Below are 16,135 nucleotides of genomic sequence, written 5' to 3'. Positions count from 1 at the left end.
TTTTGGGCAGTTGTCCTGTCCCTCAGTGGCTGAGGTTAACTCCATAGCACTTGGTTGGCCCCACACACATGGGGCCAGGTGCACTCCTGCACCCAGGGGCCACGGTCAGGGCTGACCACGGAGGCTGTGGTGATCTCCCCCCTTTGCACGGGGTGAAGGCAGAGCCTCTCTCTGCTGTTCCTTGGAGACCTAATAAAAACACACATAAACAGACCTGGGGGCATATCCCAGGTCACCACAGTCCTGTCAGGGTACCTTCTTATGCCTCCAGCATAAGTGTGTGCCTGCTGAATTTTCATGAACCAAACAACTTATGAAACTGGCCCCCGGATCAAGAAGCAGAAAGCAGCAGCCCTAGAAAGTCCCCTTGGTGCCCCCTTCTAGTCACAACCATCCTGGGGCACCATCTGCCAACTTTTAATAGCATGGGTAAGTTTTGCCCGTTTCAGAGGTTCGTAAAAAGCAGGCTCTTCTGGGCTCGGTCTTTGGCGCCTGACCTCTCTGTCCACGTTGCTGTGTGTGGCTGTGAATGGTTTGTTTCTGCCGTGATGCCATCTCCAGCTGTGTGGACGAATCATATCTGCCCCCTCTGCCGGCTGGCGTTTGGGTGGCTTCTAGTTTGGGTCAATACGGGTAATGTTGCTGGGGGTCGCCTAGTCCATCCGCGGGCGGGCCTGCTTTCCTCCTCTGGAATAGAATTTCTGGGTCATCCAAGTTCATGTGTCAGCTTTAGCCAGTTCTACCAAATAGTTTTCTATGAGGATTGTAGTGTGGGAAGCACCCACCCGTGGTGGGTTAGAATTCCAGCTGCTGCTCTTCCCTCCCCACACCGATCCCTTCCATCTTCTTCCCTCCACAGATTCAGCGGGTGTGGGGCTCCTACGCACACACCCTGTCTTTCCATTCCCCCATGGGCCTCATGCATGCTTCTTAGAACAGAGGCCCAGAGAGGGAGTCAGGGGCCCCGCATCACACAGCTTGTGGGCTGCAGGATGGGGACTTGGGATTTGAGCCAGGATCTCCAGGGAGGCTTCTGCTGGCTGGCAGCCAGGCCAGGGAGGGAGCAGGGGTATGGGGGCACTTGGCAGATTTCCGGGTGTGAAGTGACGAGTTGGACTAGGCCTGCTCTTCCCTGTGAAGCTGTCCACTCTCTGATCTGCTGAGGGGGAGGAGGCCTCCCTGACTGGAGACGGCTGTGGAGGGCACTGTACTATGACCCCAGGCAGGGGCCTGCGGGCAGTGCAGCAGCCCATGGTCCAGCCTTTGCCTCTCCTGGCTGAGTCTGAGTGCCCATGATCATGACCCCCAAGCCCTTCGAGATCTTCATCTGTTACACGGGCCCGGTGGCAATGCTTGCCAAGGTAGGGACATGCTTGGACTGTCCCTCAGGCCCACGGGAGATCAGGTGGTGTGGCCTGGATGCTGAGAGGGTGCTGGGGTGCTGCCTGCTGCCTCCCCTCCTCCCACGTGTTGGCATGCAGTTTTGTTCGGCTGGAGCCAAGCTGTTGAAGGAGCCCAGAACACGGCCCCTTTGTTCGGTTCCAGGTCAACCAGCCCCCTGGGCTGAGATTGTGGGTCAGACCTAGGGCTGGCTATCCAGGGCAGGACCTGTGAAGGGAGAAAGGCCAGGGCCCCCCTCTGATGGACAGGGAAACAGAGAGGCCAAGAGACATGTCTGAAGAACTAAGTCTGGCAGGACCTGGACCCAGCTCCCTGAGTTCCAATTCAGCGTTCTCCCCTCTTCCACCCTAACGTTGGCTCCTCAAGGAGGAGGACACGTCCCCTCCCAGGGTCTGTGTCGCAGCAGCCACTTTTCTTAAACAGCCCCATGCTGTCCCTGTGCATCCCCATCCTCCACAGAGAGCTTTGGAGAGCTGGCTCTGCGCAGCCACATTTCCACTTGTGAGGAAAATGTGAGCAACACGTCATGCTCTTGACCTTCGGGGAGTTTGCTGTTCAGTAGCAAAGGCTGATGAGCTTGCTGACCATTATGGCCCAGAAGCAGTGCCCAGAGACAGAACTCATAGGCATGGTGGCTCCATAGTCTGGAGTTGGGGAGAAGCCAGGGGGGTTCTCTGGAGGAAGTGATGTTTTATTTTAGTTGAGACCTGAAGGCTGAGAAAGGAGCAGGCAGGCAAAGATGTGGAGCCAGTGGGGAGAGTGAGAGTGTTTCTGGCAGAGATGCCACAGCACAAACAGGAGCTGAAGGTTGCAGAGAGCAGGGTGTGGACAAGCAAGTGGAAGAAGCCCCATAGGTGCTGAGGGGAGGGGAGAGTGGTGAGATGAGAGTCAGAAATGGTCCTATCTTGGGTGGAGGGTGGACGCAGACCAGAGCCCAACAAATGTGAGGCCTTGCCGGCCTGACTGCGGGCGTGGGCTTTGCTCCAAGGGCCCTGGGGAGCCATGTCAGGGAATCATGGGGTCAGACTTGGCCACGTGCTTTAGTAACAAGTGATTGCCAAGAAGAAAATAGTCTTTTCAGGGGCAAAAGACACGAGCAGAAATTTCACAGAAAAGGAAATGCAGATAGCCGGCAAACACATGTCAAGATGCTCACCCTCATTAGTGACGAGGGACATGTAAATTAAAACCCTGCCGAGATACCGTTTCACACCTACTACATGGGCCAACATTCACAAGGGTTGCCCGGGAGGTGCAGTGCTTGGCAGCAGCTGGCAGGCGCACACTTGGTACCAAGGCTTGGAGACAGCAATTTGGCTTGATCTGGTGGAACTGAACACATGACCCTGCTGCCTCTCTTGAATGCTGGCCCTAGAGGACTAATACCAATGTCCTGGGAAGACTGGCCCAAGGACAGTCATAACAGCATCACTTGTGATGAGGAAAAACAGGCAACAGCCTAAATATCCATAGACAAGACATTCACCCAGGGTGTCAGAGGCAGGGGACTATTACACAGCACTGAAAGGAAATGCAAACCAGCCGAAGCCTGACCCAGGGGCTCTCATCAATGCAAATAGGGACATTTACCTGATGTCTGTTTAGATCAAGTTCAAAAACAGCCCAAACTCCATAACAGTTTAGGGATTCATTCAAAAGTGGTCATACTTTTAAAGAAACCTGGGGGAACCCTGCGATGGATTGGGGTCGGGGAGGAGTGCCCAGAGAGGATTTCTAGATCCTGAAGGCTCTGTCTTTCACAATCTCCCCTTCTGCTATTTTCACAAAACTGGACTCAACCATCGGCTCGTGTCACATTCTCTCCTGCTGGCTTAACATTTTTGCAATGGGTGTAACCCGCTTGCTTTATTATTAGTCACCAGCCACAGGCAACAGTGTTCCCATCAGGCTCACATTGCTCTCGTGGTGCTGCTGGGTCCTCTGGTACCCAGCTCAGCAGGAGTCAGTGACTGTGTGAGATCTGGGAATCTCCAGGATCTCATTGGCTGGACTGGCTCAGGGCTTTGTCGGCCAAGAGCCAATCACTGATGATCTGGACTGAGTCCCTTTGTATCTATTGGGACTTCTACACAGAACATGCCTTTTTTTTTTGTCTTTTTGCCTTTTCTAGGGCCGCTCCCTTGGCACATGGAGGTTCCCAGGCCAGGGGTCGAATCAGAGCTGTAGCTGCCGGCCTATACCAGAGCTACAGCAACGTGGGATCTGAGCCACGTCTGCAACCTACACCTCAGCTCACGGCAACACCGGATCCTTAACCCACTGAGCAAGGGCAGGGACCGAACCCACAACCTCATGGCTCCTAGTTGGATTCGTTGGCCACTGAGCCACGACAGGAACTCCCAGAGAACATGCTTTAAAAGTGTGCTGTTATCTGACAGTGTCTGAACCGAATGTAGAAGAAATCAACTTTAAACCCAAGAATGCAAATTCATCTGACCAGTTGGGGTTATTTACGGATTCTTCTCCATCATCTAGTAACAACACCCAGTTTTCATGTAGAGGTTCACCCCCAACTCAGGCTTTAGGGAGAGCATATGACCTGGGCTGTGCCAATCAACACAGCCTATTCCTCTGGCTGCAGTGATAAGTCCAGGCCTGGGCATCTGACTTAAGCCACTCCCACTGAAGAGAAACCTAAAGACCAGTGGAGTCATGCTTCATTTTGTCTGGACTTGGATCAGGAGGCTCTGGGCTCCTTCACTCTGGGTGGTCTTTTGGATCCTGTCTCCTGGCATTGCTTTGGTCGAGGGAACGAAGGGTCTCAGAGCTGGTTGAGGAAACACAGAGCCTGCCAGACCGGAGGCCTTGGGACTCTGGGGTCAGGGTGGGGATGGGAGGTAGGGCACGGGTCTCACAGGGGCTGCCTGATGGGACAGAGAGCCTGGATTTGGAGGCAAGCTCTGCTCTGAGTCTCAGCAGGGTGGTGGAGAGGGATGCAGGAGAGAAAGTGGTATCAGAGCTTCATAAACGGTATGACACCTTGACTGTTTTAGCTACGAATGTGTCTTTATTTCACAAAGCTTCAGCCAGGCAGAGGGAGCCTCAGCTGCTTTTCTACTGGGGAACCCTGGGTCTGGCTGCAATGATCCAGCCTCAGTAGCCACCGTGCTCTATGGTTGTGGGGCAGCTCCAAGGAGATGGTGCGCAGTCATCCAGGCCGCTTGGAGCAGGAGATTCTGAGTGACATCTTCATGGCCAGCATGAACATGACTACCCTAAATTTCTCCATCCTCCAGGCCCACACGAGTGGCGCCCTGACAGGTAACTGGAGGTTATTTGGAGACTCGGAGGCCAAAGTTCATTATTTAAATAGAGAATTGTTTTCCCTCCCCACATTCCTAGAAGGGGGAAGCTTCCAGGAATGACTGGAAATTCCTGTCTCTCGACAAGGCATTGTGCTAAGGACTCAGCCTCCAGCTGTGTGGACCAGGGGCAGAGGAGGCCTCGGGGTTGGACTCAAGGGTAACAGTGAATGAAGGATGGATGAATGAAGGAGAAAAGAGCTGGAAGGATATAGGTAACTTATTATGTCTATCTTAGATCAGGGAGAGACTTTTTAAGCACAGGGGAAAATACTGGAAAGTTTTTACATCAAATTTTACAAGTTCTACATTTAAAGAAAAAAATTATAGAAACAATGTTACAATAGAGGTGCCTGCAGCATGTACTTGGCAGACAAAGGCTATACAGAGAATTTTAAAAAATCAATATGGGAGTTCCCATCCTGGCTCAGCAGTAACAACCTGACAGGGATCTGTGAGGATGTGGGTTTGATCCCTGGCCTCGCTCAGTGGGTTAAGGATCTGGCGCTGTTATGGCTGTGGTGTAGGCCGGCAGCAGTAGCTCCAATTTGACCCCTAGCCTGGGAACTTCCATATGCCAAAAAAAAAAAATTATTAAGACAAACACTGCAGCAATGAAAATGGATGAGGAACACATATGCGAAGTTCTCAGAAGACTCAAAAAGGGCTGGTCAACAATGACAAAGACAATTAACCGCAAAGAATGGGATTCCACGTTCACCTGGCAAATTGACCAAAACATTGAATGACTGATGCCCAGTGATGGAGGCTCGGTGAGGAGCAAGCATCCTCACGGCATTGTTGGGAGGAAGTCTGTACAATTTCCAAGAACCCTTTGGCAGGATTTATCACAGGCATTTACAAATGTACATGCCCTTCACCCTTCAACTTCTAGGAGGTTGACAAGCACCCAAAATATAGATTCAAGGATATTCTTCAAGTCATTTCTCATGATAAAGAGAATTGGAAATGGGGTTCCTTGGTGGCTCAGTGGGTTAAGGACCTGGCATTATCACTGCTGCAGCTCAGGTTGCTGCTGTGGTGTGGGTTCGTTCCCTGGTCTGGGAACTTCCGTAGGGGTGGGTGTGACCAAAAAAAAATTGGAAATGAGCACTGGAGGATCAGATCAACATTGACAGTGGAATACCACACAGCTCTTTTTTTTTTTTTTTTTGCTTTTTAGGGCTGCACCCCTGGCATATGGAAGTTCCCAGGCTAGGGGTCAAATTGGAGCTACTGCTGCCGGCCTACACCACAGCCATAGCAACGCCAGATCCTTAACCCACTGAGCGAGGCCCCTCATGGATTCTAGTTGGGATCGTTAACTGCTGAGCCACGAAGGGAACTCCCCGCTACACAGCTCTTAACATTGACTGTGCAGTTACATGTTTTGTTGTAGAAAAATGGCACCAGTACATCACATAAAACTGTAGCATAAAAACTGTTTCTTAGAATTTGATTGTGGGTGTACATCCATACATTCATTTTTGCAGATACTCACATGTATAAAACAAAAGGGGTTGGAAGAGGTTCTCTTGTGAAGGTAGATTCGCTGGTGTTGAATGTTTTATTATGTGAATTTCCTGGATGATTTATTAAAATCAGAGCCAGCCTCTCTCATTTCACAGATGGGAAAATGGAGGTTTGGAATGGGCCAGAGGCTTGCTGGGACCTGGCCTCGCGTCTCTGGGCTGCTCCAGTAGGGAAGGGGCTCTGAGACCCTTCGGCTTGGTTTTCCAGCCCCATAGAGAGGTTCCAACCTCTGAGCTGAGTGCCCCCCACCTCCACACTCTCAGGAGAGCTAGCCCACTTGCAAGACTGGGCCAAGTCTTGTCTAGGGTGACCAGAACTTCTCAGAAGTGCCAGAAATTTCATCACACCGGGCGGAGGGATGGGCGGAGTGAGTCACGAATGAGCTAGGCCACATGAGGCAGGGGCTGCCCATTCCCAGATGGGAGGCGTCAGGCTGGGCAGCTTTCCTAGAACAAGTGGACAGCTTGCAGAAGAGTCGAGAAATCCTAGAGTAAGAGAAAAATGTTAATGGCGTCCCCTGCCTCCTCCCTCCACATGCCCCCCTCCCCGGACCTCAGGCCCTCCAGCCACCCTTCCAAGGGGCTGCTCAGTCCCTGTTCACACCCTGAGGATGGGGACCTACTGACTCACTACAAGGGGCTCCCCTCCTGCTTCTGGAAGGGCAGGGATATCGTGTAGACTCTGGAGTCAAGCTGCTCTGGGAAGGAGCCCAGGCTATACCACTGAGACTCAGTTTCTTTGTAGAAAGGAGGTAATAATATCTAGTGCCTTTAGAATGGTTTTGAGGATCAAATGAATTAATCAGCATAGGGTACCAATTAAAATGCTTGGCACCCAGCGTGTGATTAACAGATACGAGTTTCTCGTTCATGCCAATCGGTGTCCCCTATGTTTAAGAAAAGCTTCCTTGGGGAGAGCCTAGGCATCATAGAAAATGGATCCCTGATGGCTAAGCCAGCATCCAAAGTGGGGCCAGGGAGGGCGGTGCCGGAACCGGTAAGTAATGTCTCCGCAGTGAAACATGCTATTAGCCAAGGCTCTTGGGTGGGAGCAGTAAACCCCAATTTAAATGGGCTGAAACCCCAACGGGAATTTACTGACCCCTGGAACTGAAAGGGGTGGGCTGGCTTTGGGCCTAATGGACCACGGCTTAGCACGCCTGAGACTTAGTCCTCCTTCAGGTGAGGGTCCGGGCAGGTATGACGACTCCACGATGCTCAGGGATGCCTCCTGCCCAAGTGTGACTCCCACCTGGTATCCAGGTGGTGCTCAGGTCTGGGTCCATCCTCGGCAGCCTCGCTTCCATCCACAGGAAGGGGAGGGGGGTGGTCACACCACTCCGGCTCCCATTCAGTGACTTCACTGTCATGGTCCAACCTGGCTGCCAGGGAGGCCAGGATGTTGTCTTTAGTCAGGCAGCCCTGGGTCTGGGGACAGTCTCTCTAGGTACGTCTCTTACATGAAGCATGGGGGATGGCCTGATTGGGGGGCCGGGCATCCACGGGGATGGGATGTGGGGTGGTGGGGAAGTTCCCCGCATAACTAGCTGCTCACTGGGTTGAAGGGGTGCGGTATCGACAGTGGTGTGCCTGGGCAAAGAGACTGGAGAGGTGGGTGGGGACAGAGAGGGCCTGGATGGGGTTCCAAGGACTGGCTGTGCACCCACACACCTGAGTGCCATTTTGGCCACCTGCTGGCAGCTGCCATCAGCCATCCCTTGGGCCTGGGGCGTGTCCAATGGGGGTGCGGCCCACTCCTAGGGGCGGGGATGAGGGAAGAGGCAGCATAGTCCCTGGGACTCGGGGTCTGGCGCCAGGCTCCGTGGGCTCCAGGCAGGCCTGTCTCCAGTCCTGGGGAGGACGACGTTGGAAGGAGGCTGGAGAGAGGCTGTGTTTTCCAAACTCAGCAGCACCTTACAGGCAACTGGGACTTGGAAAAATACTGATGCCTGGCCATACCCTCCAGAGCCTTATGTTGAACTCTTCTGGACTAGGGTGTAGATGCCCCCAGTGATTCTAGATGATGGCCTTGTCCTAAAGCTCAGGTCTGAGTGGTGCTGCCCTGGGTCTTGGGCAGAAGGATGGCAGGCAGCACCACCTCCAGGGTGAGGGGGGAGGGCCTCTGTCTGCAAATCACTGCCCCTTCACTGTGAACATCTTTCTTGTATTTATGGAATATTCTGGAGTGTGGCTGGGCCCACACATAGTAGGCCACACACTGCCCAATCATCGGAGCTGTATCAGAGGCTGAGGGGGAGACAAGAGTGAGGCCATGACTGGTCCAGTGCAGAGCTCATCCTCGGGAAAAGCGGGTCCCATCGACTGAGGGACCCAGAGCAGGTGAAGCTCTGGCAGGGAGTCTGGGCCAAGCACTCGAGGGGCAGGCGGCCTCAGGCTGGCGGTACCCACATGCAGGGTGGCATGGCTGCCACCTGCTCTAAACACCTTCAAAGCAGTCTTATGAGGGAGGAACTATTTTACACATGAGGCCGCTGAGGCCAGAGGGCTAAAGCCACCTACTGACGTGGCACAGGGAGACGTGGCTTGAAACCAACCACTTGGCTCCTGAGCCTGTGCTTTTAAACTTTGCTATTGTGTGGAGTTATTATTACTGCTATTCGCATTTCTCAGGTGGCAGGAGAGACATGGTGACATCCTCGAGGCCAGCCAGAGAGGATACAGCCTGGGAAGCCGGTGGTCTTTCTCTGCGCACCCAGGCTGGCCTGGGGTGGGGGTGGGGTGAGTGGGCTCACGGGTACAGGTGAGCACTGGCGCCTCGGTGCCTGGGAGCCTTCTGAGATCACACCGATGCAGCTCCACTGCCTACTCTGAGTGTTCTGTCTCCGACTTATCAGCCTGGAACTTCCTCTAGCCTCATCTTGGCTGGGCCCCGGGCCCCAAATTCCTGGTGGGTGATGTGCACTTTGTCTGCGATAACAGGCCTGGCAGTGCTCCGAGGGGACGGCTGCCTTGGCGCAGTTCCAGCTCAGATAACAAGGAAGTCTTCACGTTATCGCCCAGAAAGCTGGCCAGGCCTTGGAGGGGGTGGGTGGGAAGGTGAGGCCAAATCACTGCTCACTGCCTCCCCTCCTGGCCCAGAGACCTGTGGTGGGAAGGGAGACCATCTGAGGGTAGAGCACTGCCCAGGCTCACGCGAGGCAAGGCCTGGTGGCTTCCATCTCTGCTGACGGAAGGAAGGATTTAATTTATCACTCACTTGATCATCAGATATTTACTGAGCACGCCCCTGGGACTAAGCCCTGTTCAAAGTACTTTTAGGTTTCAATTCCTTTAATCTTCCCAACAATCCCATGAGCTAGGCCCTGAGGTCATTCAGCTCTTGTTACAGTTGAGGCAATCTAGGTCCAGGGAGGTCAAGCAACTTTCCCAAGGTCACACAGCAGGCGGCTGGTGGAGTTCTTACCAGGCTATCTTACCTATAGTCACTTATAAATGAATTTTAAAAAGGCAGCTGGTGACAAGTACTCTGAGAGTGATGAGGGAGGGGAAGCTGCTGTCTCTGCTGGGCTCTCCGGGCAGTGACACTGCACTTGCATCTGATGGAGGATGAGCCCGCCATGGGGACCTGGGGGACGGACATTCCAGGCAGAGGGAACAGCAAGGGAAAACATGCTCCAGGGGGGCAAAGGACGAAGGGCCTGTGCTGTGTCACACAGAAATCGGGCAGGCCTGGGCTGCTCCACAGCCAGCCCTGTCTGAGATCCTGGGCACTTCCTGCTTCACCTCCTCCCAGCTGTGTGACCCCAGGCAGGTGACCGCCTTTGTTCTTGGCTTCCTCACTCCAGTCCTGGGCTCGGGCCGGGGATATGGGTGGGGCACACCCTGGGCCCATGGCTGCTGTTCAGAAGTGAGGTAGCCACTGCTGGGCCATGTTTCTGCTGGAAGGGATGGAAGGTAGCCCCAGAGGTCCTGGTCTAGGCCTCAGGTCCTAGAGAATATGACCCCGGACAGAGAGAGACACAGAACAGAGACCAAGGACAGAGGCAGAGGGACATGCAGAGACCAAGAAGGACAGGGTGAGACACAGAATGACGTCACAGCTGAGATGGAGACACAGAGGGAGATGCAGAGAGGGAGAGGCAGGGTAGATGAAGGGTGAGAGATGCCCTAAGAGAGCCAGGGAGATGCCCATTCGAAGGAGACACCGAGAGATACAGAGAGACGTTGGTGCACAGCAACAGAGAGAGTGGGCTGAGTGGCTAGGAGATAACAAGAGAGAAGCTGTGAATGCTTTAGATACTAGAATTACACACTTTAAATGGTGAATTTTACTACATTAAAAAGAGAGACAGAGATAGAAGGGCAGAGTTCTGGGATCTCTTTGAGCTCCGACTGTCTTTGAAGTTAGTGGTGCGGAAGGGTGTAGGCTGTGGGGTCCCTGCGCCAGAGTCCAGGCCCGCTGGGCCCAGGGGGTTTCACCAGGGCTGCCCTGGTGCTGAATGTTTGCCCCAGTCTGGCAGTGCCAGACGTTGCTTGTGTGGGTTCTCATCTGGGGTTTTGAGACCTTGACCAGGAGAAAGGACCTGGGAGGTCCTAAGGAAGTAAGCCTGCTCCCCGTGGGGCCTCTTACCAAGCACAGGCTCCATAGCTGCCAAACCCAGTGAGTGGGGACCCCCGGATGCCCCACCCTGCCTTCACTGTGGGGGTCCCCCTCACAGTACTTAACATGTTGAGCTGATGACTTGGGAGTGTTCACCACCTGTTGGGCCCTGTGCTGTGGGCAGAGAATATGGGGTTCTCCATGGTTCTCCACCAACAGCTCAGGGTTATCCTTGCTCAAGAGATGAACAGACTAGGCTCAGAGAGGTCAAGGGTCTTGCTTAAGGTCTCACAGTGGCCACAGGCAACTGCAAGGGGTGAGGAAAAGGACAGACCCAGGCTGAGGGCTGGGACGGGGTGCAAGCAGGCCAGAGCGAATGTGGAAGCCCCCAGGGCAGACAGTGAGGCGAGCGGAGGTGGGCCAGGCCTGTCTCCGGCCAGTGTCACTTCCAAGCCCCTCAGCTCTCCCAAAGCGTCCCAGATGGCCGGGTCTATCTTCTCGGAAGGGACGCTGAGGCCCATGCTGGCTGAGCACCGGGCCAAAGCCCCCAAAGGGCGGCAGGGCCGGGTCTGAGACTGAGCGTTTAAAGGGGGCGACAAGGTGGGCGGCGAGGGGGCGCGGGGTTCGGGGCGCACGCGCGGCGCGGCCACGTCCGGCCCCCGGTGCGCGGCTGGGCCCCCTCCCCGGCTGCAGCCGAGACCCCGCCCCGGAGGCGGAGGGGGGAGGGCGGCAGGGGGCCCGGCGCCGGCTCTGCCCGCCCCTCGGCCCGCCCTGCCCCGCCCCGCCCCGCCCCGCGACGCCGCCGGGCTCCGGAGCTCTCGACGCGCCGACGGCCAGGCGGGCAAACGGACGGGCAGACGCGCCAGCGGGCTGACGAGCGGAGCGCAGCGCGGTGAGTGCACACAGACCCCGGTCCGCCCCTGTGGGGTCGGCGCCCCGGCGGGGAGATGCGACACCTTGGCCGGCGCCTGGCGGGGTGCAGGGTCGCGGAGGGCCCCCTCCCGCCTGGGGCCCCATCACCCCTTCCCTTTGCCCCACTCCCACCCACCTCCACCAGGTCCCGAGCCCGGCCGCTGTCCCCGAGAGGGAAAACTGGGCCCTCGGTCGGCACCGCTGCCGTCGCGCTCCTCTCCTTTCCCAACCCGTCCCCGCGCTGCAGCCACGGAAGTTCCCCGCAGGCAATGTGGGACGCACCCCTGGTTTCACTGGTCCCTCACACGTCCCTTTCGCGCACACATGCTTAACACACACGTGCCCTGCACACGGGCGATTCCCAGACACGCGTGCCTGTATCAGACGGCTGTGTCTATTAAACGCGTGTGCCTCCCTAATAGGCACGCATGTCTGCTACACACGTGTGTCTATCACACACACCTCTCTCACATGTGTCACACACGTGTCTCTCACATGCCTGAAGTCACAGACACTCCCCCACACATCGTGAATCTTGCACACAGGGTCACATGCCAGCCACTTGGTAGTGCATCTGGGCCCCCCCCACCCTCCACAGGCACAGCCTTCAGTGGGTGCTGTCTTCTGACCAGTGGGGCCAGAGTCAGGCTAGGGGCAGCTTTTGGCTGAGGCTCTCTCATAATGGGGCCTGGGCAGCTATGGGGAGCACAGGGAGGGGGCTCAGGAGGCAGGAGTGGGCCTGACTCTGCCACCCTCCCCATCCCGAGGGTTCCCCCCCCCCCAGTCTCCCAGCAGGGGTGCCCTCCCTCCCTCTGCTGTCCCAGGTCTAGCCCCACACCTCAGTCTGTGACTGCCGCTTGGGTCGGTCCAAAGCTGGTCTGAGCCAGCAGGTGTCACCGTGATGGGCCGGAAAAAGAAAGTAATCTGGGTGCTGGTTATTGCCCAGAGTCCCTGGAATCAGGGTGCTGGTCCAGGGCCCTCCCAGAGCAAACCTCCTGCCTGGGCCTGGCACATGTGTGCCGCCAAATGGTCAGGGCTCTGAGCCTCACCTTCCCCACTTGCCAGTGGAAGTGAAATCCCCACCAGGAGGAAGGGAGGGCCCGGGAACTATGGCCCCCTGGACTTCCCACCCTCCCCTCCTGCGTCCGGAGCTGTGCTGAGGGGGAGGGACAGGGCATGGATGAAGTCAAAGGCTCTGACTCCGGAGGCGCGAACCTGCCAGCCCCCATGTTTTGCTTGGCTCGTACCATATTATTATTATTTTTAAAAGTTTAATTAGCTGCCAGCATTTACAAATTGGCAGGTTTCACATAAAAGTCCGGATTTCCGTCTTCTGAAAAATCACAAGGTCTGGAGGCTCAGGACCCTCATTCCCGCGGGGTGCCCTTGGCTAATGCTGCTTGCCTGCTGCCTTTGGGGTGGGGCAGGAGACCGCTTCACATTCTTGGCTCCTGCCAGGCCGGCGTGCACCTCTGCTTGGCTGCTCTTGTTGTGTGACCCAGGCTTTTTCTGCAGCACTGCTTGCCCCAAAGTGGGCCTGAGTTAGTCCCCTAATGGCTGGGGAAGCCTTGAGTGAGCCTGTACAGTTCAAGGCCTTAGTGTTGGGAGTGACAAGGGGCATATGCCATCTGCCTGGACTGTGGGGCATCCTTGTGATGGTGTCTGCTGGGCTGTAGAGGCCCCAAGGGAGCAAGGCAGTGATCTTGGAGCTGGGCCTTGTCCTTCTCCCCAGATCCCTATCCTTGATCCTGCAAGATGGGGAAGCTGGGACCCAGAAAGCTCTTTCAGCAGGCAAAGGGCAGAATTGGGATTTCCATGCAGGTTTTTCTGACCCTAAAACCAAACTCTTTGCCCTCCCTTCAGCAAGTCCATGAGAGGAGGTATTTGGTCGCATTGGCCCAGGGGAATTCCCCGAACCAGGGTCACACCTGACATGCAGTAGGTGCTTGTGGAACAGCACAGGGAAGTGAAGCTACCTTCTGGCCTGGGGTCCACGTAAAGCTAAATCCAGGGCCACTGGTGACCTAGACCACTGCGCTTCCTTCGGAACGGCCTGAAAGTCCAGCACACTTTTCTGCTCTGCTCTTGCTGTGACTGTGACCCCAGGACCACCAGGAGGAAGACCCTGGGTCCCTCAGGAGGATTGCCATGTGTCCTGTTGGGTGTCAGAGGCCTGTTTGCCCTGGACATGGGGTCTGGGGTGGGAGCAGTCCCCTCGCCAACCCCCCACCACCCCTACCAGCTGGCCCTGGTGGAGGGGCTGCTCTTCCAGGAGGGTCGCAGCCAGAGGGATGGGTGGCTTCCTCCTCTCACTCACGCTCCTTGGTGGTCTCTCTCTGGGTGGTGTGGGTGTGGCGGTTGCTGCGTTATTTTAAGTCCTTGTTCCTGGGACCCTCGGCTCTGTTTACCACATGTAGGCAGCTGGATTCATCTGCCCTGAATGTCCCTGTGATGAGTGGTGTTGTGGAAGTTTGTTGATGACCAGATGAGGACCAGTCCTGTCAGTGGCACAGGGGACTTGGAGGTGGTGGGCAGCCCCTGGCCTCCCCTTGTACCTCCTGGAGGTTTTCATTCTTGCTGGGGAGGCAAGTGTTGGGCTGGCCCCGCAGGTGGTGCAGAGGGCCTTCCCCTCCCTTCTGTGAAGTGGGTGCTGACTGAATGCTTTTAGAGCTCGTGGTCCTGAAGTGGGTGTGGAGATGGGGTCCTGGGGTGGTTGGGTGTACCCTCTTTCTGGCTCCTCGAACTCCGAGGGGCCTCCTCCAGCTGAAGGCCTTGCCCGGAGATGCAGCTCCCGCTCAGCCCACAGTGGGGTTCTGGGTTCTGTGCTCTCCAGCCCCACGGCCAATGTTAGGGTGGCAGGACCCGTCCTGTCAGGAGCCTGGCTGGCCCGGGCTGAGCGAGAGTCCCACCCTGGGCCCACCTCAGTCCCAGCCAAGGGCCCTTGATGGGCAACCCGGACACTGCCTTTGGCTCTAGGCACTTACATTCTAGTTGGAGGGGGCTGTGGGCTGAGTCAGGCAATGAAGAAACAAGTTGATTCCAGACAGGTGTAAGTGCCATAAAGGCATTTAGGTCAACAGGCAACCAAATCCAGGTGGCAGTGCAGGGCACTTTGAGGAGGGGTCTCTGAGCTGAGATGGGAAGGTGCTGGGGGGCGGTGAGGCAGAGGTGCAGCTGGTGCAAAGGGCCTTTGGTGGAACTGGGCTTGGTGTGTGTGAGGGACAGAAAAGGAGGAGGCTGGAGCAGGGAGGGGAGAGAGGAGGAGGAGAGGGGATGGGGGTGGGTGGGGTGGGGAGTCTGAACGTGAAGGAAGTTTCTACCCAGGGAGCAGTGAGACTTGATTCCCATTTTAAGACACCCTCGTCAGCTGCAAGATCTGGAGGCTTTGTAACTCTGCCGAGACAATGTTGGCAGGAGTGCTGAGGCCCTGTGCCAGAGGGCTGTTCTCTCACCCTGAGAATCTGCAGGTAATGGGGAAGACAGGGCCATCGACAGACATTTGAGATCCAGGATGATCCGTGGTTGGAGCAACCTTACAATGGAATATTATGCAGCTGTGAAAAATGAGGAGGCTCTGAGCTTCAAGATCAGTGGAGAGAGAAAAACAAGGTGCTGAATGGTGTGTAAAATATGCTGCTTCTTGTGTCACATGAGTCAAATAAATTCACTTGTGTTGTATGCTCACAGGCAAACACTGGGAGGAAGCACTGGGGCGAGGCGGTTCCCAGTGGTTACCAATCTGGCCGGTGTGTGCAGGTGAGGGGGACAGGGTACAAGATAAGGCGACACTCCCACTGTGGGCCTTCTTGAATTTTCTCAATTCTGAGCCATGCCACTGTATTGCCTGTTCAGACAGGCCATTTAATTCAGAAACAGTTGGGTGGTTGGTAGGTGACTTCATTTGTGAGTTCTGAGTACAACCTCTAAGCATGGTTTTAAGTTCTCTGCTTTATGGACCTTGTTGTTAAACAGACTGACTTCTTCCTGGCGTGGTATACAAAAGTTTCCACTGTGATTGAAGTTAGATGCTAACAAAGTCACTTTTTGCAGAGCTTGGCAAGTGGACAAAAGGAAAAATGCCCCCTTTCTCTCTTCCCCTTTTCCTGTGGGTGTTTCCTTCTGCTGATCTGACTGCTGGCTTTTCCTGGGGTGGGCACCACAGCACTTAGCATTCCATCCTCAGCCTGTTTGCACAGTCTGCCCGCCAGCCGCACTGCAGCTTAGTGACAGATCCAGGGGTCTGTGTAGAGGGCAGCCGCTTGAAGGAAAGGCCCTGCTTTTGCATCCTGCAAGACTCACATCCCACCTCTGCTGCTCATGGGTTGTGCTCCCTTTGGGCCGATGACCCCCTCTGAGCCTCAGTTTCCTCATCTGTCAAACAAGTGCCATAATCCCTCTAGCAGGGC

At 55.6% G+C, this 16,135-nt stretch overlaps 1 protein-coding gene across 3 annotated transcripts in view; it reads left to right on the top strand.

Moving 5' to 3' along the window:
• Nucleotides 1-11,610: 11,610 nt before the first annotated feature.
• Nucleotides 11,611-16,135, top strand: part of FBLN2 (fibulin 2) — a 73,686-nt gene continuing 69,161 nt past the window's right edge. For 2 of the 3 annotated variants that reach the window (XM_047781903.1, XM_047781894.1), the window contains exon 1: nt 11,612-11,709. The gene's annotated coding sequence lies outside the window, so the exon portion shown is untranslated. Of the gene's footprint in view, nt 11,710-16,135 lie in introns of all 3 variants that reach the window. The other variant, XM_047781885.1, reaches the window with a different exon arrangement.

This window comes from Phacochoerus africanus, chromosome 1 (assembly GCF_016906955.1).
Source record: "Phacochoerus africanus isolate WHEZ1 chromosome 1, ROS_Pafr_v1, whole genome shotgun sequence".
NCBI classification, from domain to species: domain Eukaryota; kingdom Metazoa; phylum Chordata; class Mammalia; order Artiodactyla; family Suidae; genus Phacochoerus; species Phacochoerus africanus.
This window is presented reverse-complemented; position numbering and strand designations above follow the sequence as displayed.